Source organism: Symphalangus syndactylus, chromosome 24 (genome assembly GCF_028878055.3).
Source record: "Symphalangus syndactylus isolate Jambi chromosome 24, NHGRI_mSymSyn1-v2.1_pri, whole genome shotgun sequence".
Classification (NCBI taxonomy): Eukaryota; Metazoa; Chordata; class Mammalia; order Primates; family Hylobatidae; genus Symphalangus; species Symphalangus syndactylus.
In genome coordinates, this window is record NC_072446.2 from 52,073,902 (window position 1) to 52,098,934 (window position 25,033).

Below are 25,033 nucleotides of genomic sequence, written 5' to 3' on the forward strand. Positions count from 1 at the left end.
TGAGCACGGCTCCCTCCCCTATCCTGGGCCTTGTTAAATTCTTAAGTGAGGCTCTCATCCCCGATGATCACTTCTGACCCCAATAGGCACACAGGAGACTGTGGGTTGACACGCTGTAGCCGAGGGGCATGTGGCTTCTTGAGAACAGAGGCACAACCTGTGAGTGTTTCCAGGAACTGTTGGTGCACGGCCGGGAAGCGGGAGAGGCTCAGGCTGCGTGGCTTCTGGGTAGGCAGCACATGTGCTCCCTGGTTGGCTGCTGAAGTCTGGGTAAGATACTTTCTATTGCTGTAGTTTAATTTCCCCAGTGATACCAGGCATCCATTTATTCCGGATTTCCCATAATGGATCCAGAATGTGTAAATGAGTTATTTGAGGTTCTGAGAAAAGCTATCTGTGTTGTAAAGATTACCCAAGTCACTACGGAAGTCACGCTGCCCTGACTGAAGAGGCTAATGAAAGCCAGGTAACAGGCAGGAAGCACAAAACAGGAGTGTGCTTTTTTTTTTTTTAACTTTCCCCTTAAGTTCAATGCCTCCTTCCAAAGGTAAGCTGAGGCTCTGCCCAGAGATGCAGCACCCGGGTAGACCCCAGCTCTGCCCAACATTACCAAGTGAGGCAGTGAGGCTAGGAGGCCTCCTGGAGGCCGCCAGGGCAGCTGTGGAGTTGCGGAGTTGCTCATCTGGCCTTAGGCATGCTATTTAATCCTCTGAACCTGAGTTTTCTGATGTGTGAAGTGACGACAAAATCCTGCCCAGGGCTTTGGGACAGAATGAAGGAGATACAGGTACAGTCCTGCCGCACCAAAACGCTCAAGCACATCTGTCATCTCTTTTCCAGTGAGCAGGAGAGACCCACAGAGCACGGGGCTGCGTGAGCATTTGTGCCTGCCCCTTCCCCGGCGCCGCCACCTCCGCACTCATGTGTCCACGGACTCACCCCACAGTGTCCCTCCCTCGTACCTGCTTTGATCCAGAATCTGATCCCAGCTAACCCCAATCCAGGGCTGTTTCGCGGCCTCTGCTGCCGGGGTCCCCACGCAGCACTACCCAGGTTCACCGCTGCCCTCTCCAGGCTCTGCTCCACTGTCCCTGAGTCAGCTGGGTTCTCTCAGAGCCGCCTCGCTGGAGACTCAGATAGAAAGGGAGGCCCTGAGAGCTGGGAGCGGACCTCCACCCTGAACCGGGAAGCACAGGCCAAGGATCTGCACCGGAGATGGGACCAGCAAATCTCCTTTTCGGAGCTGTGCCCTCGAGTTCTGTTCCAGTTGCCCCCTTCTGCCCACCGGCTGCTCCAGGCTGGGCTCCCACACTGTGCGGTGGGCAAAGGCAACATCTTTGCCCTTATGTAAACGGCAGGACCTGGTTTACATATATCAATAAAACAAACCATTAAATAAAATGTATCCTGTCTTCCTACCTTAGCAAATACCCCTTCAATTGTTCTAGAATTCATAGAATCCTAGGAATCATCCTGCTGGAATGTGGCTTTGCAAGGAGCGCCAGCTCCAGGCCAGGGCTGACTCTCTTTTCTTCTGTTCTAAATAACCCTTTCCCTTTTGTTTTTTATAGCCCTTTCCTGCTTTGCCTGGCAGTGTGGAAAACGAGAAGCAGGCGGCACCCTGACCACATGTCCAAGCTCCTTCTGCACCCCTTGGCAAGCCTCCAGTTTAGGAGTGTCATAGCGTGCTCTGCTCCCAGAAGGTCTGGTCTGGACAGAGGCCCTGGAGGTAGGCTCAGGAAGTTGAGACAGTTCTCTCCAGGCCACCAGAGACTCTCCTAAATTGCTCTTCACTGAGCCTCCTCTTCCAACCCTTACTACTTGTTATTGAGGTGTTCTGTCATGCACCTAAATGATATGGCTTTGTGGCTACTTCTTGATTCTGCCTTCTGGGTGTTACCTATAGGCTTCCCACCACAGCAAACAAGAGTCATGCTCTTTCTGTCACCCCTCCAACCCCTCATGTACTCCCCACATGGTTATATCACAAACTGGGGTAGAGAAGTATTCAGTGTCTACATAATCGTGATTGTATAAAGATCATTCACAGGTGAGACATGTCATATGCACAATTGTCTTGGTATTTTAGGGGAAACATTTTAAAAATTTTGTTTTCTATAGAGTTAAAAATTATCTTGGCTTTTTATATGCTTAGATTCCTATGAAATCACAACTAATTTACACTCTGAGTTCACTCACATTGTTCAAAACAGGACTCAGCAAACAATGCCCTGCAGGTCAAATCTAGCTTGTTTACCTTTTTGTAAATAAAGTTTTACTGGAACACAGCCACACCCATTAATTTATGTTATCTATGGCTGCTTTCACTCTATATTGTAACGACAGAGTTCAATGGTTGTAACAGAGACTATACAGCCCGCGAAGCCCAAAATGTTCACTATCTGGTCCTTTAAGAAAAATTTGCAAACTCTGGTGTAAATCATTTACCTGTAACAAGTATTCCACCAACTGCATTTTCTTAACATCTCTCCAGGGTCTCTGTAGGCTGTTTCATTTAAAACAGCTCATCCTCTGGAACTGGAGCACAGCTGTCATCCTAGGGTCATTTTGTCATGCTGGGGATCCACTTTAACTCTCTCTCTCAAGTTATACCTCCTTTTCTGGATCTTTCGTCTTCCTGTTTCTCAGTTTAGCCCCTTGTTTTGGTGGAGCACATCCTCCAAGCTCCAGAACAGCTTTCTCCGAAAGGACATGTAAAAGATAATTTTTCAAGATCTGCATGCTATATTTACTCTTGTGTTTATTGACACTTTGGTTAGGGAAAGGATTATTGGTTAGAAATAATTTTCCCTCAGAATTTTGAAGACATTGTTTCATTATTTTCTACCATCCAATATTGTTGCTATATACCAAAAGCCACCCTGATTCCTGGTTTTTTGCACTCCTCCCCACATTTTTAATCTTTCTTTCTAACTCTTTTGGGAATCATTTAGCTTCTTCTGTCAGTTCTGATTTCAGAACTCTTTGTTTACCCACCTCTTTTCCATCTTCTTTTTTTTTTCTGCCACCCAGATAAATTTTTTTCTCTTCCAACTTCCATTAGGTGTTCCAGTGTGCTACCATGTTTTAATTTTTTCCTTGGGTTTATATGTGCTCTTTACTCTCTGTATGGCTCCTCTTTCCTTCAGAAAACTTTGTTGACCTCTCCTATTAGATGCTGAATTGAGCATTTCCCATGTGCTACCTCGTATCCTCTTTGCCCACACTTCCTCCAGCCGTTTGCTGGTGTTGACCTAAAGGAAGAAGCTGAAGCACAAAATACAATTTTAAGTAGTTTACTTGAGGCAAGATGCTCACAGCTGCCTGGAATACTGAGACCCTAGATATGTGCTGCATTTGGTCTTTGTTACAAGCAGGTTTTTAAAGGCAAAGGGGTACAAGGAGTGGGAAGATACAAAGTTGTTTGTTGGGAGTTCTCATTGGTTTATAGAAATTATCTTAATTAGTGATTGACTAGACATTGTTATTTGTATCACGAATTCCAGGAACATGAAGATCATGGGTGAGGTCACATTGTGAAACTTGCAGTAACATTTTAGGTCATTTATCAGCTAGTCTAGAAACTACAGGGAAGAAAAGAAAGAACTAAATGCCTTTAAATAATTGCCCCTGGCCATGGGTGCAGGGCTGACTGAAGTTTCCTACTCTCTGGGCCTGATAAATTTTGCATAACTCACATTCCTCAGACTGCTCTGAGCTGTTTTTCTTTCTCACGGCATTGATTAACTTTGCAAAGAGTGGCCAGAGGAGCCCACTTCCCTGAACCCTGCATCTCTCGCTCTCCACATCAGGGTCAGGGGAGCCATATAAGTGTGGCTGACATCAGGGTCAGATGACACCACATAAGGGTCACCTGTGGATCTCACCTGGCACGCACACATGTGCTACCTGATAGTGCATGGACATGGCACCACAGGGGCATTCTTGACGATTTGGGTTATGGGGGTGTTGGGGACATGATATAGTTTGGATATGTCTCCACCCAAATCTCATGTTGAAATATAACCCTCAATGCTGGAGGTGGGGCCTGGTGGGAGGTGATTGGATCATGGGGGTGGATTTCTCATGAATGGTTTAGCACCATCTCCTCGGTGCTGTTCTAGTGATAGTGAGTGATTTCTTGTGAGATTTAGTTGTGTGAAAGTGTATGGCACCTCCTCGTTTTCTTGCTTCTCCTTTCTCCATGTGATGAGCCTGCTTCCCGTTTGCCTTCCACCATGATTGTAAGTTTCCCAAAGCCTCCTCAGAAGCCAAGTAGACATTGACACCACACTTCCTGTACAGCCTGCAGAAACATGAGCCAATTAAACTTCTCTTCTTTATAAATTACCCAGTGTCAGGTATTTGTTATAGCAATCCAAGAATGGCATAACACAGGATGTCAGCTTTAAATAATGAGATTCAGAGAATATGATTAAGTATTGCAAACCAAAAATAAAATCCTAAGCCACCCAACCTGTTGGAGGCATTTAAGCCAGACTGATTCCATCCTGAATAAGGGCTAGGTACAGTAAGGATGAGACCTGCTGTGCTGCATTCCCAGGAGATTAGGAATTCTTAATCACAGGATCAAACAGAAGGTTGGCACAAGATAGAGGTCACAAAGACCCTGCTGATAAAACAGGTGGTGGTAAAGAAGCCGGCGCAAACCCATCCAAACCAAGATGGCAAAGAAAGTGACCTGTGGTCCTCCGCACTGCTCATTATATGCTAATTATAATGCCTTAGAATGCTAGGAGACACTCCCACCAGTGCCATGACAGTTTATAAATGCCATGACAATGTCCAGAAGCTACCCTATATGGTTTAAAAAGGGGAAAGAACCTCAGTTCCAGGAAATCTCTGCCTCTTTCCCAGAAAACTTATGAATAACCCGCCCCTGTTTATCATATGATCAAGAAATAACTATAAGTATGTTCAGTAGAGCGGCCCATGCCCTACACTGCCTATGGAGTAGCCATTCTTTTATTCCTTTACTTTATTCATAAACTTGATTTCACTTTACTCTTTGGACACACCCCAAATTCTTTCTTGCATAAGGCCAGAAACTCTCTTTTGGGGTCTGGATCGGGACCCCTTTCTGGTAACAAACTGACTGAATAGATTCCCCCATCTTGGCCACAGGAACCTTAGAGAATTGTGAAAAGCTGAATTCCAGACCATGTTGGAAAGGGATGTGAAACACACCTCATTACACCCATCCTTTAAAGGTTTAGGGACAAGGACTGGCATTAACATTAAAATAGAGACCATAGGACTCAAAAAATAGACCCTTTGTGGCAAAAAGATACCAAATTCCAACTTGACTCTGGTATCAATCACAAGTCAGAAGCAGACCCTCAAGGAAATAAAAATATTTTATCCCAAAATACATTTCTTTGACATATTTTGAAATGGTCCTAAAAAGATGTCTTTTGCGGGAGAAATTTGCATCTGCAGTGAATCTGCATGAGTATAATCAGGCATTTCCTAGATCTAGCAGAGAGTAACAACAAGTCTGATACCTTTTAAGATCCGGAAGGAGACATTTATCATCCATTCCTTCTGAAGCCTGTTACCTGGAGGCTTCATCTATATAACTAGAACCTTGGTCTCTGCAACTCCCCTTTATCTTAACTCAAGCACTTCTTTCTAATGACTTTGAGTCTTTAGACAAAGCTTAACTCTTCAAACCAATTGTCAATCAGAAGATCTTTGAATCTACTTATGACCTATAAACCCACCTTCCCCAAGATATCCCACCTTTTTAGGTGGAATCAATATACACCTTTATGATTTTACCTACAATTCCTATCTCCCTAAAATGTATAAAACCAAACTGTAACCCAGCTGCCTTGGGAACACTTTCTCAAGATCTGTTGAGACTGTTTCCCAAGCCATGGTCACTCATACTGGCTCAGAATAAACTTTTTAAATATCTTACAGAGGTGGTTTTTTTTTTTTTTTTTTTTTTTTTTGCTTTTTTCTTCATTCCATCAAGAGTGTAGAGTTTGTATGAGCACAAAGCTTGAGGGTGGCCACCCAGGAAAGCACTGACTCCAAATGAAAGGGGGTCAACATTTCCAGAGTGGGAAAGTTATGGTTTCATTTACATAGGCAGAGACAGAAAAGTTCCAACAGAATCACAACAGTTTCCTTACAAGACCAGGTGCAGGTGCCACAGCTATTTGGTTGGTTACAGATTACTTTATTATTCCATGAGGAGGGGTGCTGATCTGAGGGGGTCTTTTCTCTGGTGCACTTTGGTCTTAATCATTTATAGAAAAAAGGCAGAAGTCACAGCTGCTTGCACATGACTCAAGTTGCATAGCCACGTTCCTTCAAGGTCAGGATAAGTTAAAGTTCAAACTTTCATACGTTTGAATTATTTTAAGTTTGAATTTTTGAATTTTACCAAGAGGACTCCTTTCTTCTATATCTTGCGTGGAAAACTTTGAGGGATATTCCACATGACCTCCCAGAGGAAGCCCAGCAAGAGTGAGCCCCAGTTGCCCACAGTGGTGACCTGCTCAATGCACAAGCTTGAATTGTCTTTATTCCTTTGCCTGCGTTGCTTCTCCCAGTTTTTACTCTTGTTCTCTAGGATCGTGTTGCCTGAATAAATTCTCCTCCACCAAACTATTTTCTCAGCATCTGCTTTCCTGCCTGGAACTCAAACTAAAACAATGGGTATCTGCATTTTTTAAGTGAAATTGCTATATAATACTAAGAGTTCTATATTAAACCAAGGTTTCCTCCCCAAACCAAGTTTGGGAGGATAACAAGTGGTGGGGATGTAGAGTTAGAAGTAGTCTGGCCAGGCCTCAGCCTGTTGTCCCTAAGGAAGACAAAGGGAAGCCCCAAGTTCCTTACTCCATTGGTGCAAGTTACTGTCATGGAGGGAAATGTCTCCTCATGAGCATGTGTATTAAAATAGAGACAGTTGCAGCAATGGTGATGCTAAATTCCATTCCTTTTTTATTATTGACTTCGGGCCCTAATAAAGCCCATTTGAACAGAATGAGTAGAGAACAGAATTAAATGGAGAAGGATAAGCCAGCTTCAAAGTGAACATTGTTAGTTCTTCCATGTTTTGCAAATTACATCTAGGTTCTAAAACATCTGTGGAAATGACAATCAGTAATTTTCATTTAAATAGAGGAAAAAAACCTTCAAATGATGAAGGAAAGTGGATCAGACTGTTTTCTCAACTATGTCATGCTAACTTTAAACACAGATTAAAGGGGAAAATGTCTTCAAAATTAAGCTAATATTTCAAATTGCATCTTTAATGTCATCTTGTAAATATAACTCTCTTCAGTGGGTGTCAGTTTGAACTGAAAAGTAGATGTCTTTGTTCCTCAACTATGAGTTTGGTTATTTTATCCCCTGCAAGGATGTTTGGATTGCACTTGGTTACAAGTGACATAAAACCTGAGACAATAACCTGAACAATAACAACACAAAAGGTTGTTTCTCTTCACCTGACAAGTCTGAGGTAGGCAGCTGTTGCCATTGGTTCAGTGGCTTGGCAACATGAAAGCAGGTGGTATTCATACTCTCTTGACCCTTCTTTCACATTTGCAAAACGGCTGCTGCAGCTCTAGTCATCACAACCATATTTAAGGTAAAAGAAATAGGGCCAGGGAGGGAGTGGTGTTCAGTGTGTATGCTTCCTTTTACTGAGAAAGCAGAACAATTTTGAGATGCTCCACAAAAGAATTCCTTTGACTTTCATTGACCAGAACTGGGTCAATGTAGAGTAAATGCACCTCATAGCAATAATTTAAGTTACACGGGGAATGACCCAGTATAGCAGATGAACCTGAATGTGTGTTCCGAGCTAGGGAACCTGGATGTGGCCAACCCGGTGATTAGTTCCTTGTCTATGAGAAACATCTGAGCCCCTGGCCTGTCTCATGGAACTTGGGCCACACAGAGGATTGAGGCCCCAAGTTTTGGGTTGGATGAAAGTTGTCAGCTGGAGGTCAATAAGGTGAGGGTATTAATTGAAAATGCTATGTAAATTGCATGCTGTTTGCAAGCACTTGTGGCTTTACTGCCCGGCCTGCTGCCACTGGACCGTTTCTGCATGTAAGGCAGTTTTCCTCTCCCATCCACAGCCACTAGGCTCTCTCCTGTATGTAGCCCCTAATAAAACCCCATGTCTCATTTGCTGGCTCTGGGTCTCTTCTTCAGCCTCTTGAACCTGGTGCTTTCCCTACTGAGGTTAATAGGGATTCTGCACAACAATCACATGACCCCAGCTGCCAGGGAAGCTGGGAACTCTAGAGGTGGATTGCCTGGGGCTCCATTAATAAACTTCAATAAGATTGTGCTGCTGTTGGCAAGAAGGACAAGGGATGGGTGTTAGCTTGATGGTGTGGGTCCCTAGAAGCAGAGTTTGAGATGAGGATTCTTGAGAAGCAATTTATTGGGGGACAGCTCTCCAGAGAAGAGCATAAAGAACAAAGCAATCAGGATGGGGCAAGCATCATGTGATTTCTTCAGAAGTCTAGCCTCAGTCTGTATGGAGGACCATATTCTTTGATGCCTCTGCCATTGAGACGTGAGGTATATGGCCCCTCCTCTTGGACCTGGGTGGCCTGGAACTACGTTTTTATTTCTAAGTTGTATTTTAGGTTCAGCGGGTACATGTGCAGGTTTGTTACATGGGTAAATTGCATGTTACTGGGGTTTGGTGTACAAATGATTTCATCACTCAGGTACTGAGCACAGTACCTGATAGGGAGTTTTTTGACTCTCACCCTCCTCCCTCCTTTCCTCAAATAAGCCCCAGTGTCTATGGTTGCCCTCTTTGTGTCCAGGTTTAGCTCCCACTTTATAAGTGAGAACATGTGGTATTTGCTTTTCTTTCCCTGGTTAATTTGCTTAGAATAATGGCCTCCAGCTGCATCAGTGTTGCTGCAAAGGACACAATTTCATTCTTTTGTATGGCTGTGTAGTATTCCATGGTGTAAGTGTACCATATTTTCTTTATTTGGTCCTCCATTTATGAGCATCTAGATTGATTCCGTCTCTTTGCTATTGTGAATAGCACTGTGATGAACACATGTATACATGTGCTTTATGGTAGAACTATTTATATTTCTTTGGGTATATATCCAGCAATGAGATTTCTGGGTCGAATGGTAATTCTGTTTGAAGTTCTTTGAGAAATCTCTAAACTTATTTTCACAATAGCTGAACTAAGTTGCATTCTCACCAGCAGTGTATAAGCATTCCCTTTTCACCATAGCCTTGCCAACATCTGTTATTTTTGACTTTTTAATAATAGCCATTCTGCCTGGTATGAGATGGTATTTCATTGTGGTTTTGATTTGCATTTCCACATTGTCCTTTGCCCATTTTTAATGGGGTTGTTTGCTTTTTGTTGATTTAAGTTTTTTATAGATTCTGGATATTAGACCCTTGTCAGATGCATAGTTTGCAAACATTTTCTCCCATTCTGCAGGTTGTCTGTTTACTCTGTTGACAGTTTCTTTTGCTGTGCAGAAGCTCTTTAGTTTAATTATGTCCCACTTAGCCTGTGACTACTTTGACAATAGAATATAGTGGAAATAAGGCTGTGATGGTTTCTAGGCTCAGGCCCCAGGAACTGGCAGCTTCCGTTCTCTGTTCCTTGGACCACTGGCTCTTGGAGCCCTCAGCTGTCATGTAAGAAGTCTGGCTACCCTTCTAATAAGACCACACAGAGAGACCCTGAGACAACCTGAGGAGGGAGAGGAGGCCAGCCGTGTCTACCTTCCTACTTCCCCACCAAAGTGCCAGGTACTTGAATGAAACTGTTGGGATACTCTGGGCCCATTTAGCTGCCAACCAAATGCTGAAACCACAGTTAATACCCTGTGGAACAGAAGAACTGCCCAGCTGAGCCCTGCTGAATCCCTCACCCACAGGATCAAGATATATAATAAAATGTTTGTTGTTTTAAGCCATTTAGTTCAGGGCTATGTGGCTGTTATGCCACATAGATAACTGGAATCCATAGATAAACTGGGAACTCTGGGACACAAATGGCATCCAAGGGTTGCTCCACCTGAGGCAGGAAGCTGAGCCCTTGTGTCCCAGGATCAGTCAATCTTGGAGCCAGGAAGACTCTGGGGCTGTGAGGAACAGCAGGGGGCATTTCCAGGTAAGGCATTTCCCATCAGCCAAGAGCAATTCTCCATCACCCAAGGGCAGTGTTCCAGGGAGAGTATGGCTGAGGGACTGAGCAGTAAACCTCCTGGCAGCTGGACGATGGGTGCACCAGTCCAGTAATGGTGATCTGGGTGAGATGCACCACTAGCTTATTTCACAGTGGACAACTAAGTGCCAGCCAGAGGTGGACATGCCCACACATGCACACACACTCATACACACACACACCATATATATTTAGGTAAGCACATAAGTATCTTAAATATCAATAGAAATACTTCACTATTTTCTTTCAGTTCTGAAAATTGAGCAGTATATTTTTAGTCCTCATTGAATTCACCACCCTGTTGCTTTATATAAGACCTCTCTCATCCTTACTCTTTATCTCACTCCTTTGCTTTCTGTTGGCTGTATGGCAGCTTTCTAGATGGGAGGTGGAGATTGTTCATGAGGAGCAAGCCATGGTGGGCCCAGTTTTCCAAATGCACCTGCTTGGTGAACACAATGACGGGCTCTGCAAGTGTGTAGATCTCAGGACACAGCCTGAACTACCGCATAGAAAGAAAGGAATGGTGCTCCAGCAACCGTGACGTGTGGTCCAAATGTGCCATCAACAATGCAATGGCATTTCAAATGTCTATTAAAATGTAGGAAATTGCCAGGCAGACTGACTACACATCTGATAACAATGTTACTTAAACTCAGTCATTCACATGCTCATGTATTCTTTCAGAGATTATTACCGAGGGCATACCTTGTACTAAATACCATTCCCACATAGGCTCAGGGTAATGCCCAAGGGCAGATTCAGAAGACACCATTCTATGGTTGGACGTTAGCATCTGCTGAATGTGTGAGGCTCCTGGGGAAGCTCTGCTGCTTTCAGGCCGTGTAACCCAAATTCTCTCTGCCTTGCAGGGTTTTGTGCAGACTTACAGTATGTATGTGGTGGCTTGTATGGTGCATAGAATATGAGAGGGACCTCAGCGGTTCCTCTGCTCCTCCTTCCTAAGAGTGTCATTTTTTATGAAGCCAGTTCACCCACAAAAATTAGGAGATTTAAGATCTCACCAGGAACCTAGCTGCTATCCATGATTGACAATAAGTTTTTAAAGTAGATTGACATTGTTTCTACACTTTATATAAGATGAAAGGTGCTGCATAGAAGGAGGCCAACATGACGATGGTGGAAAATAAGGAAGATCTATAGAGTGTCAGAAAGTCAAACTTCTCATATGGAACACGGCTTTTAGGTGTATATTCATTGACTTGGGAATTTAAATGTAAGTTTGGAAGTGTAGCCTGTGGTGGTGCTTTGTTTTATCTTCAGAGCAAACTTTGAGTTTAAATTTAAGAAAAAAAGGTTTGCATTTGAGGAAAGGAATGGCAAGGACTCCCATGCGGTGTGGACTGTTGAAGTATTGCCCTCCTTTCAGAGCAGCACATCACCTCCTAGAGGAACCCCTCTCATGGGTCAGAATGGTTTCCTAGAGGCACTGGCTGTGCTGAGGAGTCTCCTCAGGGCTTCTTCTCTTAGGTACTCAGTATGACAAGCACTAGCAGTCACAGGGTTCCAACAGAGAGCAAAGACTGGCAGGTGAGGAGCCGCTCTATAAAATCCACCTTTCTGCCTAGGTATCTGCCCATCTCTCTTCTTATCTCACAGAGAAGGTCTCAGGATCTCTGTGGGAAGTCCTGTGTCAGTCACCATGGAAACACAGTCTTGATCCATGCTTCTTACCAATTACACGGACTCAGGACATTCAGCAGCCCAGCCTGATGCCAGAACACACACACAGTCAGAGAAGAAAAACCCACTTCCCCAGCGTCCTAGGTACAAGGAAAAACCCACTACTGCAACACCCCAGGTATGAGGAAAAACCACGTCTGGGTGTTTTCTTGATTCCTGACCTCTTTTTTCTAGCTCCCTCCCCTAATTTTCAGCATGTGGCACCTTGGTCTCTCAAAAGTCATGAGTTTGATGAGGCAGTTCTTACACACCCAAGCCTGCATAAGCTTTGGGCTTGGTCCCACATAAATTTCCAACAAGCTGTTGCCATTTCAGATAACAACAGAGAAACCGATTCACCTGGCCCGTGTATGAAAACCACGTGCCTGCCACCTTTATCATTTCCAGCCTTGTATCTCAGTCATCTCTCCCCAAGTCATTCACACTTTCTAAGCACCCTTTCACCTTCCCTCCCCTCCACTCCCACCAGTCCCAGGTCAGGAATAAAGCCTTTTCCAAATGTTTAGCTCCTGTTCAAATAACACCTAGACTCAATAATGCTGAGGCCCATGCAGGTCACAACAGGTCCTTGTCTGTTGTCTTTGCTTGGTTGCATGTGTGGTTTAGCCCATCACTGCTTTGTGTCTTTCACAAGTTAAGTGAAGTTTAGTAAACCGGGATGGTTCTGATTCCTAGCCAAAATGAAATGCAGGGTATTGTCTCTCTGGAAAATAGACACAAGTTTCCCTCACCACTGTCCCTGTGCCCTGTCCCATGCTTCCCTTGCTCTGTTCAGAGAACCAAGAAAATTATTGCAGCAATGACAAATCCTGGTATCCTTCCTGCTTGCTCTGTCCAGCCAATAGCAGATTTCACCCTCCATCCCCACTTCCTAGAGACTGGGTGAATGACTGTGATGGTGGCACCTGCTCAGATGGCCCTTTTTGCCCACACTCCAGCAATGACAAGAGAGAGCAATGACCCACTTGGTTTGTCAAAACACAGTGTGGACTTGATCTTTACCCAATGACTATGTTACTGTCTTGTTATTTTAAAAAGCTGTGCTTATTTATTCAAAGAAATCCATTTCCTCTTAAGTTACAAGCTATAATATTACTTTTGCTTTGGGCAAATATAAAAAGAAGGAAACTTAACCTATGTGGTTTAAAGGAGAGAGGAGAGCCAGATTCTAAGATCAGGCTAAATTGCTTTCCTGAAGGGCAAAGATTAGAACAGGACCTTCAAGATTTAAAAGTGATATCTCTCTTTGGGCCAAACTGATAGGACACCAACTTGCATTTAAGAAGAAGGGACACATGCTCCTATTTGGCACCTACTGAATACCTTGTATCCTGCTCCAATTACCACATGAACTTCCTGCTGTTGAATGAGTTCCCTTTTCCTTTCTCCCTAGTACCCATTATTTAGGCCTCCACATCTCTCATCTCCCCCTTCTTTCCTTCCTAAAGAAAGTGAGGCAGCAGATTAAAAGACCTATCATTTGTGAAGTTCCTGCCATGCATGCCAGAGATGGAGCCAGCTCCTTCCTGGGATGGGACTTGTTATTGGAAGCTGATGTGTACCGTAAAAGGCCTCTCAAACGCATTATAGTTTAAGCAAAAAGTATGTGTGTATGATATATTATATTGAGTAATGAATGTGAAATTTATAAGACAGGTTGATTTTGGAACATGCCTGTCCAGCATGAATGCTTTTACTCCCACAGTCCTATCCTAAAGATGGAAGTTTAGGGGTAGAGGGGGGGATAATATTCCAAAGCTTTGTCTATTTTATGTACAGCTGCTTTAAATCCATTGATATTTGAGCCATAGTCTTTTGAAGACTGTGCGGTCAATCTCAGCAAGTTTTCCTACTTTTTGCCCTGCCAGGCTAGTTCCTCCAGAGCCAATGGTGTGTTGCTCTCCAGTCAGCCCCCAAAGTCAGCCTCCTTAGCCTCCTGAAATCTTGCAACTTCTTCAAAACTGATGCTTTCACTTTCACAGTTGATTTGCATTTTCTTTGATTCATCCCAAGTTAACAACTATCAACAGAGGGATACCGACAAAGGTATTAGTGGATTAGTAAAGGCAGATGTCAGAGTTAAGCAGAGAGAATGAGACTGAACAGAGACTAGTTACACAAGTGGCTTGCAGCTTTTAGAGGAATATTTTCATACCAGGGTGGCTCCCTGTGAAACCACACAACTGTGGAGGATCAGGGAATGGCACTCAGACAAGAAGGATGCTTTGAAGATGCAATTCAACCCAGAGAACATCTAGTGGGACTCAGGCGTCTGTTCCCACTTCACAGAGAGAAAATTGAGGCTCAGAGGTGGAAGAACTTTCACCAGTGTGCCCTGCTTCACCAGCACCACATGGAAGTCCAAGATTATAGTCCCTTCCACCTCTGCATTATATTAAGTGAGGTCCTCCTTTCCATCACTAAGTGCTAAATGCTCCCATGAGCACTCAAAGCCACACCCCACCCAGATCTCCCAATTATTTTCCATTCCAGAACACATTCAATCTTATCAAGCCCAAAGGCTTCTGGAAGGAACATCTCCACCCAGATACCCCAAATCACCCCAAACTGCAAGTGTCCCAAATAATCAGTATCCCTCACCTGAAATGAACACCCACCCTTGATCTTCCCAACTCTCCGTTAACCAAATGGCACCAACATTCACCCAAAGGTCTGACCCAGGATCCCAGAGCTGTCCCTGTCCTCCCCTTTACCAGCCAACCCAATAGATTACCTTCTCTCTCCAATCTATTCCTTCTCCTCCAACACTATCCTCACTACCCTAATCCAAACTAGCACCACCTCTTATCTGGATGATTATGATTGTTATAAACAATTAGCTAGCATGCCTTGGGTCTTATACATTCTTAATGTGGCAGCTAAGGTGGTTCACTAAAATGCAAATCCAATCACTCTTAACACCCACCCCCCACCACCAGAGATTCCTTGTGCCATAAAATAGAAACCAAACTCTTATGCAAAATATGCAAATATTTCATTTCCCATTGCAGCTTAACCTTTAAACCCCCCTTCCCACCAGTTGCCTTAACATACCTCTCTGTCTCCTGAGAGAGAGCCACCTCTCTGACCAGGGCCCTCAAAGCATCAGTACAGTCCATGTCCCCCTGCCAGAGACCACAAGTCAAAGTCTGGTCTATTACCTGCTGCAGCTCAGGAGAGACTACAGGCCATGGAGAACCTTGATGTTCCCAGTAAGAGGTGTAGAGGAAATTGTGATGGGACCCGGGCTAGGGTTGGGTGATCCTGGGAGCAGTCAAGGAAGCAGGGCCTGTTGTGGTTATCATCAGTACATGGAGTAACTATGATTGGTTATTCACTGATTTTTATCCAAGAGGTAGAAGGAATAGGGAGACTGGAGCTATAGTTGCTAAGGATGGGTGGTCATGTTCACGGCTTGTAGGGTTCCTGTTCTTGGCTGTGCTCAGACACAATGATGGAGGGTTCTTGGTTTTGTCTACTTCATCATGGCTACAGAATGGTCTTTTCTGATGCTGGTTTCCTGTGAATGGTTTGGGTTCAGCAGGAATTTTCCCTCGGAAGGCTCTAGCTAGTTGGATGAGGAAACGGGTTCTTCTTCCTTCTCTCCCCACCGCTTCCCTGTCCTTCTGAACAGCCTCTGAGTAGTTGCAATAGTGGTAACAGTGTGGAGTCCATCACAGACACAGCTGTAGTGTCACATGGGGAAGGGGGAGCTCCCGTCTTTCAGTGAGAATGGTGTAGGGGCCAGCCCCCGTCTTCCATAGGGTGGTCCTGGAGGAAATGCCTCCTCTCTCATGGGCTCCTTCTGAGAGACCACTGTGCTGATCTCGTGGGGCAGGGTGCACAGCAGCAGGACCATGCAGGTGAAGTCATTCACTGTGTCTCTGGGGGTTTTGTCCTCTGTCTTCTGAGAGCTGGGGTGAGATGATCCCCATTCCCTGCCCTCCTTCGGCTTCCCTTGCATAAACTGTCCCAGACTAAAGGAAAGGAGGTGGGAGGCATGTGGCTTTGTCTCAAGCTCCTTGTCCAAGCCATGATCTCCAGAAGCTTCGCTCAGAGCTGCTGCCCCAGGATACTTCAGCCTGCTCAGTGTTAATACAATGGCTCCCCATTCCCATTCAGCTCTGTCTGTGAGTTAGGTCCCCTCAGACAAAACACAAGAAGTGGGCAGGCAGACATTGGCCCCAACCCACCACTGAAGCCCTAACATGGCACATAATGAGTCCCACACAGGCCCCTGACATTTGTGCCCCATTTATTCTTCCAACAGCCAAGCCAATCCTGGTTATCCCCCCTCTCCAGACAAAGACATCCAGAGCGAGGAGCTCAGTGTCTTTCCCATAGTTCCACAGGCTGGCAAGTGGTAGATTCAGAAGGCCCAGCCCTCTGGTTCTGGTGGTGACACTGTGACACTGTGCTGGTCTGTGGCTTGGCCTCTCAGTCCTCTTTGCCGTAGTCATTGGCCAGCATGAGACCCAGCTAAGCTACTGGGCCCTTGTCCCGCCCAGGGACATGGCTCTACTCTACAGACTTTGCACTTTCTTGTTTACGGTCGTTGTCTTTCTAAGATGTAAACCTGTCTTCGTTTATGGTCTGACATCTACTGACACTTCAGAGAAGTTGGGGCAAGGCCATGCTGGGGAATGTTGCTACTTATCCTCTGTCCTGGGATGAGTGATCAAGAGCATGTGGCCAAGGGGATTGCAGAGGCAGCTGCAGCTGAGTTTGCTGTTCTCTGATTTCCCACTAAACTCCACTTGCATCAATATCTCTTTGCATTCCATTGTCTCTGTAATTGCCAAAACAGCTTTTATTAAGAAACAAAACAAAAAAGAAACCAACTAAATTTCCCCATATTGCTCAGAACTTGCCAACCTTCAGTCACCAATAATATACTGGTTACTTGTGTAGCACTTGCTGTGTGTGGGGAGGTACTCAGAGTTCACACAGATTGCTCCAGCGAATTCTCAGAACAGCCCCACGGGGTAGGTGCTGCTAGGACCGCTATTCCTACATATAAGGACACAGAGGCACAGAGAGGCTCCATAACTGGCCCAAGCTCACACAGCCAGTATGCGGAAGACAGGCAGTCTGGCTGCAGGGCTTCAGTCCCAACCACAGCACGTTCTAAGTCAGCATCTGGTGACTCGAGAACCAGTGGGATCCTGGCACCTGCTCACCTCTCCCATCCAGGCTAGTCCCTGATCCATTGCCCCAAACTCCTGCAGTTCCCAGAACAAACCAGGCTCTTTGGCAACATCCTCCTTGGCACCAGATGTTTCCTTTTCCTAATCTGGGCTTGGCGAGCCCGACTCCTTCTCCAAGATAATGACTCATCTGTCTCCTCGCCTCCCAGGGAGGTCCTTTTCAATCATCTGATAACTGTTAACGTTGACCTTCTTTCATCAGGACCAGCACTCCTCAAACTTCAATGTGCACAGGAATCACACAGGAAGCTTTGAAAGGTGCAGGCTCTGGCTCCACTGGGCAGCAGGGCCTGAGCTGCATTTTCAATAAGATCCCAGACAAGACCCTTAGGCTGCTGGGTTGCTCCAGGGACCACCCCCGGCAGCAGCCCGCCCATGGCTCCTGCTTGCCCCTGCCACCCACCACAGTGCTTGGCCCTCCGGGGGGTGATGCCTTCTCCGTGAGTCTGTCCCACACCATCCATGCCAGCCTCCATGGCAGGTGTCACAGCCACCCCTTTCCCTGTTATTTATCCCAGTACTCGACACATCAGAGAAGTAAAATACGTGCTTTAATTTTTTTTCCTTCAATTCTAAAGGACATCTCAATGCCAAAAGCTAGACGTCATCTAGATGAAATGTAAATAAGGCAGTGAGCATAAGCCACTTGCATTTAAGCTTATTTTTTTTATGAGAGCCCAAAATATGAGAAGAGACAGAAGCCTGATAAACACAATACATCAGGAATCGGAGCTGAGGAAGTGAGCAGACTTTCAGATGAAAACAGTCCAACTCGACACATCTGCCTATGATTTTCTCAGCCAGCAGCCCATGAAATAAAAGTCCTCTGCTTTATAATTTCTTCTATTTGTTTAACTTAAAGGCCTACATACAGCCACACAGTGTATTAAGTGCTGAGCATCCGGAACTGATAAAAACGACAAACAGGCATCGTAACCACACAAGCTGAACAATCAATTTTAGCCAACTGTGCTTCACCTGCCAAAAAAATGATCCCACTGCTTCCCCTTGAGGTTCCCCAAAGCAGACACTGGGAGGAGGAATGGGCCAGGACCCTACACAATGTGGAAGTGAGCACGCCGCATGGGAGGAGAAGGCAGGAGAGAGTGTGGCTGTGCTTCCTGGCAGCTATGTGACCTGTCCCCCACTGGGCAGATGAGAAGCGCAGAGCCCGGACATTCGCAGGAAAAGGGGCAGCAATGTAGCCTGTCGTCTGAGGCCAGGGTGTGAAGGAAACTTTGGGAGCAATGGCTTTGGGAGAGCAAAAAGAACCCAAGACATCAGAAAGGACTTCCTTGAGCATGTCTGTTGTCAAAAGCTGCTTTGAAAATTCTGTTGACCCACAGGCATCTGTTTCCAGAAAGACTTTCACTGTCCTATAGTGAGTGATAAGATTGGTGTTGAAGGAACCCTGGGGTTTCCTCCAGGGGCAGGAAGCATCACTGATGGCCCCATGAGCACAGCATTTTAGCTGCATGGAGTCATCGCATGTTCCAAATAGAAGGGAGCAGAAATTATATGTTTCCTTCAAATGAGAAAACAAATCCTCAGGAGAGTTAAAAACTATCCCCAAGGTCACACCACTAGGTAAAGACAAAAGCAGAAGATGGACCTAAGTTTCTGAGCTAATCCCTGCTCTTTCCATTTTGCGAGAAACTGAACATGGAGTCAATCCGGGAGGGGAAGGAGGCCTCAGAGGCTGTGAAAGCCACCTGTGTGCCTGCTGCCTGTAGCTGGCATGGCCACCCAAGCAGCAGTGCCCCTACTGGACTTCCTTCTCCCCCTCTCTCATCAGCACAGAATGCTGAGGCTGGCGGTTATCTAATTTATTCCTATCATGTTATAGATGAGATAATCACCAAGGTCCTAGGGAGAGCCCCAGGGTAAGTAACTAGGAATGGGCAGAACTGAGACTCTGAAATCAATATTGAAACCAGTAGGATTTCCACCTACTCATGAGGCAGGAAAATAGGGTCTGGATGCAGGGAACTTAAGGCCAATTTGCTCTGCCTCCCCAAAGCTGAATCAAAGGGAAAAACCAAGATCTGGGGGCAGGGAATCAAAAGCCAATACGCAGTAATTTCCTAAAGCTGGATCCAAAGGCAAACAAGGATCAAAGGCTACTCTCCCTACAATTCTCCCCCTTCCCCCACATCTCAGATGGAAAGGGACAGTGCCTTGGATTGGCTGCCGGCCAGGCAGGGGCCATCCCTGCATCTGCATTGGCCGCAAATCCACTCCAGCCTTGGGCTGACTGCAGGCAAGTTCACATCAGCTTTTAATTAGCCATGAACCAAATCCTTCATCCAGATGAAGGGTAGCCCATAGGGACCTCAAAAGGAGTACTTAAAACCCAGAAAACTGTGTAACGGGGCCCTTGAGCCACTTGCTTGGGCCCACTCCCACCTTGTGGAGTGCCTTCTAGCTTTAATAGAGCCCGGCTTTCGCTGCTTCCTTTCTGCGTTTCATTCCTCTGGTACTTCCTTTTTGCGTTTTGTTCAATTCTTTGTTCAAAATGCCAAGGACCTGGGCAATTCACATGCAAGGGTTTCCTTCCAATAACACTCACTGTCATTAAATTTAAAAAAATAATAATGGAGAAATACATGTAGATACATATTTCAAACAGCCCTCCCCCTCCGCAGTGGGCTGCCCTGTCATCGCACTGTCCTGTGGCACAGCCCCACAGCAGCCCACAGTCTGCTTCATGAGGTCCTAACGACCCCAAGCACTAACCATGCATATGGAAGCTACCCATGAGGTGCTGTCAATGCAAATCTAACAGCCGTGTCACAAACTGGACATACTGTATTAGGACATTTTTTTCTTTCTTTCTTTCTTTTTTTTTTTTGAGATGGAGTTTAGCTCTTGTAGCCCAGGCTGGAGTGCAATGACACGATCTTGGCTCACTGCAACCTCCGCCTCCCAGGTTCAGGTGATTCTCCTGCCTCAGCCTCCCGAGTAGCTGGGATTACAGGCACTGCCACGATGTTAGGCTAATTTTGTATTTTTTTAGTAGAGACGGGGTTTAACCATGTTGGCCATGCTCCTCTTGAATGCCTGACCTCAGGTGATCCGCCCATCTTGGCCTCCCAAAGTCCTGGGATTACAGGCATGAGCCACCGTGCCTGGCCATTGTATTAGGAAAATTAAAGCCAGGTTGCCTGGCTGGATGCAGACATCAGATTTTATTCAGTTCCAACCTTTTATGAGAATGCTACTTTGCTTCCTGAGGAAGAAAATAAACTAAAGATAGATAATGTCTAAAAGAAGTCCAGAGAGGTTGTGTGAGGATGTGTGTGTGTGTACATTTGTGCATGAGTGTGCATGTGGGGTATGTCAGTGGGTATATGAGTGTTGGGGGGGTGCGAGGGGTGGATGCAGGGCTTTTTCCCCTTCCCAATTCCTAACTGAAGCAACCCTGGATTGCATCAGCTCCTGAGGGAATTAAATGCAAACAGCAGTGACAGCTCAGTTTCCTGCTTCCATCTAAATCAGTGACAGCTCAGTTTCCTGCTTTGGTCTAAATCTTCCTTTCTTCCAACATCTCACACATCAGCAACATCCTTTTCAGCACTATAAACATTCTCTGGTTTTGTTACCAGAAAAGGGTCCAGATCCAGACCCCAAGAGAGGGTTCTTGGATCTCATGGAAGAAACAATTCAGGGGGAGTCCAGAAAGTGAAAGCAAGTTTATCAAGAAAGTAAAGGAAAGTAAAAGAATGGCTACTCCATAGAGCAGCCCTGAGGGCTGCTGGTTGCCCATTTTTATGGTTATTTATTGATTATATGCTAAATAGGGGATGGATTATTCATGCCCCCCTTTTTAGACCATATGGGGTAACTTCCTGACATTGCCATGGCATTTGTAAACTGTCATGGCACTAGTGGGAGTGTAGCAGTGAGGACAACCAGAGGTCACTCTTGTGGCCATCTTGGTTTTGATGGGATTTGGCCGGCTTCTTTACTGCTGTCTGTTTTATCAGCAAGGTCCTGTATCTTGTGCCAACTTCCTAGCTCTTCTGTGACTTAGAGTGCCTAACCTTCTGGAAATGCAGCCCAGTAGATCTCAGCCTTATTTTACCCAGCCCCTATTCAAGATGGAGTTGCTCTGGTTCCAACGCCTCTGACAGCTTGTTCCAAAAAATAAAAGTCAAATATCTCTAGAGGTGAACATTTCTTAACTCAGTTTGAATCGAGTACAGGTGAAATATCTCAGAGGCGGTCCTGTATTCTTAGCAACAACAGCATGCTCCAATTAGGTGCCTGTTACATGCCACGTGCTTAATTTTGAACTCTCTTCTCTATTCTTTGAAGTTGTCCTACATGTGGGACCAAATCATCTTGTACATATGAGGATACAAAGAGAGGCAAGAGGCCAAGTTGACCTATGAACCTAGGTGTGTCTGATTCCAAAATCTGGATTTGAAAATCACTGGTTTAGTGGAAATAGCTGGACAGACCTGAGATTAAATCCTATCTTCCCTGAGTAACCCTCTCCTTGGCAAAGTACTCTCAAGAAAGTGGAGGAAATGTTTGTGAGGGCTAAAACTGACACTTGTGTTGATGGCCCAAATTAGCCAGTTTTGAGGTCCTCCACATTTGGTGCATATTGGAATCAGCTGTGGAGTTTCAAACCTCAAAAATCCAGGCCTTTCAGACTGGAGAAGGCCAGATGTGGGATTGTGGTAACTGCACAGGTGAGCTGGATAGACAGCAAAGATTGAGCATAGTGACCCATGTCAGTGGTCCATGCTCCTCTCCAGCTTGAATGTGAGAATCACCTGGAGGGGTTGATAAACCCAGGGTACCTTCGTGAGCAGGCCTCAGAATGTGCGTTTCTGACAAGTCCACAGATGCTGCTGGTCTAGGAACCGCTGCTATGTTGTAGCAATGGCATGAAGAAAGGCAAGTGAAATACTGGGCCCGGGTCTGGAGGAAGCCAGTCCTCAGTGACACCCGTGGTCACTGGCTCCAGGCCTGGGAGGCCTCTCCCTGCACAAACTCAACTGTGTTGACCACTCCAAGATGGACAAGACCCATCTGTGAGCCCCATGTGTTTACTCCATATTGAAGAGAGACTTTTGAGCCACTGATTAATTCGGAAGAACTTATATTTCAGGTAATAGAATATTTGTGCTCAAAAGGATAGCATTTATTGTTTTTAAGCTACATTTTATGAGTAAGCCAGTAAAGTCAATTGAGGCTCAGAAAAACAAAGTGACTTGAAGAAAACCAGACAGCTAGTTAGCTATGGCAGAACTGGCCTAAGACCCAGCCCTCCTGCTTTCCAGTTCTCGAATTCAGTTTCGTACCAACAGCACCTCAGATGCATCAATATAGGCACTGGAGGAGCAGCTGCCCTGCTGCTGCTGTCCAGCTCCAGGAGCCTCACACTTCCCTGTGACTTGCAGAGGGAGCTTCTGTGCGCGTCCTTCAGACCTGTGAGTTTAGAAGTTGGGAGCAGGCTCTCTCTGCTGGGCTGCATGCCCTGAACCCTCTGCTCTGAACTGAACTCCTCATCTCCTCTGTGCTCTGCTGGGCTCAAGAGAATCTGGGCTCAGATGACTGTGACGCTGCCAGTCTCTAAATCTTATTAACTCACTCCAGAGTACCCCTGCAATGGCCTCTCTTCTTCCACTCTGCCCATCTTCACCCACGTTTTGAATTAGGCTGCCCAGAGACATCTTGGCTGAGCCTGTCTGGCCAATTTGCTGGTGATTACTTCTGCCTCCTCATTCACTGACCACATGGATGTGAAACCTGTTAGTTTGATTAGGAAGTGAGAAGCAGCCATGGAGCCAAGTGTCTGGGGAGAGATTTCAGGCATTCACAGAACAACCCTGCGAAGGTGACTGGGCCAGGAAAAAGGCAGTTAACCATTTGGGCACGGGGAGGTGGAGGAAACAGATCTGTGAATGCCGTGAGACAGCAGATGGCCAGGGGAACAGCGACGCTCCCTGGAGAGCCTGTGCAGGTTTACCGCTTGCTCTGGGGGGTCACAACCCCTGGCCATGCTCCGGGCTTGATCTCCCCATGGGGCTCCCTGCCCTGACTCCCCCAGTCTGGACTCCTAGAGACAGAGCTACACGCCTTCTCTGTAGGGCAGAGAGGTGATCTCACTCTGCACTGTCCCATCACCTCTTTGAGCCTCAGTTTCCTCATCTGTCCACTGAAGCTGGTGACCCATGCACAGGGTTGCTGACAGGCCCCAGGGCAGTTTCGAGGGTGAGGGGCAGAAACTTTCCAGGGGAGGGGTTGGTGTGGGGCAGGGCAGTGTTGGCCCAGAGGCTGCCTGTTTTTTCCCACAGCATCCTTCTGAAAGGTGAACCCCACAGGTGGTTCCCCTGTGAGCATGGGATGGACACCACCTGCTGGTGAAGAGAGTCCTGTGTGGGGAAGGGAAGGGGTGAAATGGGTCAGATAATGGTCTGAATTCACCTAGAATCCCCCTGGCTTTCCTCTGGAGTGGAGGTCAGAACCACCATTGGTTTCTACCTGCTAAAGCCTGAGAGCTTCGACTTAATCCTCAGGACACTGCAAGGGGCGGCTGGGTCCCTGCCACTTTGTGACTGAGGGCACCTATGCAGGGAGAGCTTAGTCACCCACGCAGGGTGCCCAGTTGAGGGGAAAACTCATCACTTTTCTTCCCCACAGAGACTTAGCAAAGTGAGAGAAGGGCCCCTGGGCCCCTCAAGTCTGAGAGAATCTGGCCCTGGAGCACCGTGGCAGATTCAGCAGAGCACAGAGGAGGCCAGGCTCCTCCTCAACTGGGTGAAACCAGCTTCCCCACCAACACAGCACCAGCCCTGGGGAGGGAACAGTGCCTGGAGGAGTTGTAGGGATGTTAGTGGACATCTGCCACGTGCCCTGTGTGCCACTGGGAGGCATGGGTGGAGATCAGGTTCCAGGCACACCTCTGGGGCACACCATAAGGCCAAGCTTTTGCAGGTCAGGGGCAGAGAAGTGAGATTGATTTCTGCCAGGACACCTGTGAACAGGTATCAGCTGCTTGGAGTCTGTCAGTTGCTGAGGAGGCGTAGGAAGAAACTAGTTCCCCCATGTCTCTCTTACACACAGGTTAAAATCAGCCTGTCAAATCTCAGGAAAAACCTGGTGAAGTTTTGTTGGAATTGTATTATACTGGATGAGCAATTTGGAGAGATTTGACAGCTCCAGAATATGAAGAATTTCTGGCTACAAATAGGGTATGTCTCTCCATTTTTTTAAGACTTGTATAATGACTTTCAATAAAATGTCATACATTTTCATGTTACGGTCTTACATTAAAAATTATAGGCCGTTTATATTTGTTGGCCACCATAAGTGAAATATTTTAATTATATTTTCTAACAGTTGTTTGAGTACAGAATACCACAGATGTTAATATACAATCTTTATATTAAACAATGCTAGGTTCAATTATTATTTCTTATAATTTGTCTGTAGAATCTTTGAATTTTCTATATAGACAATCACATTTGCAGATAATGGAAGTTTTGTTACTTCAGTCCATGGGGCCTGAGCTTGTCTTGTCACTCTGGCTAGAAGGTGCTGCACAGAATAGAAATGGTGGGTGGTAGGGATCCTTACCTATCTTTTTCCTATTTTAACAGGTGATGCTTCTGACATTTCACACTTCAGTGGGATTTGTTTTTCATACCTTTCTGGTATGTATCTCTCACGAGATAAAGAATTTTTCATTGATTTCTCATTTGCAAAGAATTTTTGCCTTGAATTTTTTATCAAATTTATCAAGTGATTTTTCTGATTTCATTGAGCTAACTATATGGTCATTTCCCTTTCATTATGAAAGTGGCAAACTATATTATTTTTAAGTTATAATTTTCCAATGTTTGACAAAGTTGCTTTCTTCAATAATCTCAATTTAGTTGAGTGCTATCTTTTTTAT